Below are 4,327 nucleotides of genomic sequence, written 5' to 3' on the forward strand. Positions count from 1 at the left end.
TTGACATCTTTGACCACCGTTGTCGCCGGAGAAGTAGGTTGTCCGAAGAATGTATGGTGCTCTTAAGAAAAAAGAAAAAGATTTCCGTCCTAAGAAGTGTGCCCACTTGTATTTCTAGAAAGAAATGTAAGTGGTCTTGAAGCATAGCGTCCTTGAACATCAGAGTTGTAGGGGTCGAAAAAACCAACACATTCACTGCAAGGTAAAGTGTGCCCACTTAGCCCCCGAGCCTGGTAGTAGGTGACGTAGGCACGTGGTGCCAGGGTCTAAAAAGAATTCCCAGTTAAGTTGAGAACCCAATTGTGGGACAAACAAAAACGAGATGCACTGGCAGGTGCATCATACCGACGTAGTCCCCGAGCTTGCTGGAAGGCGAGGTATGAACCTTGTAGCAAGGTCTAAATAAATGTCTCTCAACTGTATGTGAGTACAACTCACATGTACTTGAGGAGAACCATTCTCTGAGCAGTGATCGGGCAGTCCCCAAGCACATTGATAATCCTTACAATCATTCAAAGCATAGGGGTCGATTAAAACACATTCACCGTAAGGTGAAGTGTGCCCACTTAGTCCCCGAGCCTGGTAGTAGGTGACGCAGGCACATGGTGCCAGGGTCTAAAAAAGAATTTCCACCGAAGTTAAGAATTCAATCGTTGTACAGGTGATATGAGATGCACCGGCAGGTGCATCGTACCGACGTAGTCCCCGAGCTTGCTGGAAGGCGAGGTATAAGCCTTGTAGCAAGGTCTAAATAAATGTCTCTCAACTGTATGTGAGTACAAATCACATGTAGCCGAGGAGAACCATTCTCCGAGCAGTGGTCGGGACAGTCCCCGAGCACATCAGTTGTCGGAGCAGTCCCCGAGCACGGCGGTGGTCAGAGCAATCCCCGAGCAGGGTAGTGGTCTTGGCAGTCCACAAGCACAGCCATGGTCTGGGTAGTCCCCGAGCATGGCCCTGGTCTGGGCAGTCCCCGAGCATTGTAGTAGTCTGATCCATCCTTGAGAACAAGACCTGCAACGAAAATACAAACGCCACTTGTATATTATTTGGTGTATTTATTAATCTCCTTTCTCTGCCAAGTCAAGTCTGGCACGTTTGGTCAAAAAAGCAGATGGGTATAGTATGTCACTCTATCTTCTTGCTCTTTTATGGCAAACAGTCGATTGACACCTGTATGGAGGTGCGTCAGTGTGGGCCCTCCTACACTATCAACGAAGAGGCGTGTACACTGGTAACGAAGGGGCACGTTTATTGGCGTAGATCTCGAGGTTGTGTGAACAACCGTCTGTGGTGCATGTGCACGTCCCCCAATAATCTCGGGTGGACGAAACGACAGAGCTCTTTGTTATTTATAATGTAGATCTGGTAAGTTACTCATACCGTTCCCCATTGTCATTCGCCGCCGCAACCTTCTTCTTCCTCTTGCCGAACCCTATTCCCCCAAAAATCATCACCAATCCCCCCTCCACCGCATCCACTCCCTTAACAAGGGCAGATTAATGGCGAAGAGAGATGCCTAGAAGAAAGGCGGAGTCATGGTGAAGGAGTGGTGGAAGTCAAGGAGCAATGAGCAGACCATTGAAGACCTCGTCGCCATGGGAGTGCTTCACAACAAGGCACTCGTGGGATGGCGTGCGCTGGAAGGAGAAAGCTTCCCCGACCCACAACCAGGTGAGATTGTGGTGTTCGAGGATTTCTTCAAACGGGGTTTTGGGGTTCCAGTGCACCCTTTCCTTCAGGGTCTCTGCTTGTATTATGAGATTGGGATTTGCAATCTGCATCCCAACTCGATTCTTCTTGTCTCCACCTTCATCCATCTCTGCGAGGCCTATGGTGGCTTCCAGCCCCATTTCGACCTCTTTCGCCACCTGTTTTGTCTACGGAAGAAAGGGAGCAGTGGCTCGAAGATAGCCGGAGGCGTCTACCTGAATCTGCACGATGGTATGAAAGCCCAGTACTTGCACTGCCCCTGGAACACCTCACTAGACGAGTGATACAAGAAGTGGTTCTACATCCATGAAGAGCCAAACACAATCACCCTGTGCGACGTGGGGCTGATTCCGGAGAAGAAAAACAGCTGGTCGGAGAAGCCCGAGAACTTGGAGCAGATCGCAGAACTGCTCGGGATGATCCCGTGGGGAAGGCTAGATGGCCCAAGTGTGGTCAGTAACTTCATCAGCCGAAGGATCCAGCCTTGCTAGAAGAGGGTACATCCTAGCTTCGAGTACCAGGGGAGTGCAGATCCAACGAGGACCAGGAAAGAGGCGCTCGACAAGATAGAAGTCAAGACTAGGATTGGGGAGCTATTCAACCTGGCCAATCCCAATTATGTCAGGTTAAATGACATCGAGCACGCCTTCAAGCTGGCCCGACCTCCCCCAAAGGTAAATGATGCCTCCTTGTAACTGTAGAATCATGTTGTAACAAGAAATTGATTGTTGTCCCCGTTATGTGTCTCAGAGTAATGGTCGTGACCGGGCAGCAGTGTTCGTGTCTCCGCCCCCTAGTGTGGATTGGCCGCAAGTTGCCGGCCCAGCCGCCCAGACCAGCGCTAGGACCGACGACGTCCACTGGGCGGCACTCGAGGCTATGGAGGATGCATCGACCAGAGCTGCTGGCAAGCATCTAGCTGCCAACAAACGACGCCAAGCCATCTTCCCCCTTTCGGACGACGAAGCAGAGGATGCGGACATCTTCTGGCTCGTCTCTCGAAAGAGGAGGAGACAAATGGGGTCGACGGAGCAGGGTGGCTCCTCTATGCCAGCAGTGATCACATCACCGACCACTGCAACACAGAGGACAACCGAGGGAAGTGTCGAGCATCAAACCCCGACGCCTGTTCCGGTGGTGGAAAGAGGTCCGGTGGAACCTGCCGAGCACGCGGAGTAGGGGCGGTCAAAGAGATGCTCCTTCGCCACATCATTCCGAGCTTCGAAGCTGTAAGTATCTATAACTTTGACGTAAGCTTATAATTTGTAAGTATACTATTATCTTCTGAACTTTTCTCTGATATATTAGGTCGGCGTCCACCGAAAATCCTGACCAGCTAGCCAGGTGCGGCACGACTTCGCCAGCAATGGTGGGAAAAACTGCCCAGCAGCCAGCCGTGGAGGAACCTGTAGAAGGAACTCCGCTGGGACCTCAGCAGGCGGACGACCAGACATCAGTCCCCAAGAGGCTGGTCGAGAAGACAGCCGAGCAGAGTACAAGTGCTCTGAGCACAAACCCTGCTGAGGTGGATCAAGCCGAGGAGCAGCAGCCGGAGGTGGCACAGAGCACTCTTGCCGATGCAACGGCTCGTGGGAAAGCCATGGTGGTCACGGAGACTACAGACTCTAGACCAGCGCCGCCCCCTGAACAGGAGGCTGAATAGGATGAAGTAGAAGAGGTCCTGGGCCGTCCCCAAGATAAGCGACAACATGTATATGTGTCGCGCTGGCAGAACGACGAATGGGTTATGCACGAAGAAATCCCAGAGGTCGAAGAGACCCTAAGAGTCAAACGGGCGGCGAAGCGTCTAGTGACAGAAGTCTAGGTATGTTTGGCTTGACCACTTGACTCTATTATGTAGTCGATCTGACTGACTTAGCTTATTTATATGCAGGACTTGATGAAGACCGCGAAGTACAGAAAGAGGTGCTTCGACCAGATTGAGGGAATCACGGCGAATAATAAAGAACTGGTGGCCGAGGTGGAACACTTGCGCCGCCAACTTGAAGCCACCAACCAGAAGAGGGCAGAGCTAGAGGCACAGAACCAGAACCTGGTCGGCCAGCTTAATAACAAAGAGCGGGAAAGAATAAGTAAGTTGTCACTTTATCACAGCAGGTGTGTAACACGTATTGTTGTGTTGTTGGTAGTGACAGCTATAATGCAGGCTTAGAAGCTGAAGTAACCCGCCTCCAAGAGGGGAATTGCCGCGTGACTACAGAGTGTGGTCGTCTGAAGGAGGACAACGAGAAACTAGCATGCAGCCAGTCTCAACTCCAGGACCACACCACCAAAATGAAGGAGGAACTAAAAAGTAAGTATTCCAGACCACCTTTCTCATTCTGTTGCCCACCTTGTCTTGTCGTGCCATAACATTTTGATGTCTTGTACGGTGTTCAGTTTTAAAAGTCAATGCCAAGAGGCGTCTGGAGGCCGTGATCAAAGAGCGTGACGGCTGGAAAGCACGATGCCTCGAGGCCACCAAGGAGCGGGACACGTGGAAGAAACGGTGCCAAGAAGTGGCAACTGGCTTTGTCCCCGTCCTCGACCTTATTGACCCGGCGCTCACAGAGGAAGAGCCAAGGATGCCCCAGCTCGGACTGGTCGAGAGATG

The sequence above is a fragment of the Miscanthus floridulus genome, chromosome 6, assembly GCF_019320115.1.
Source record: "Miscanthus floridulus cultivar M001 chromosome 6, ASM1932011v1, whole genome shotgun sequence".
In the NCBI taxonomy this organism is placed as follows: domain Eukaryota; kingdom Viridiplantae; phylum Streptophyta; class Magnoliopsida; order Poales; family Poaceae; genus Miscanthus; species Miscanthus floridulus.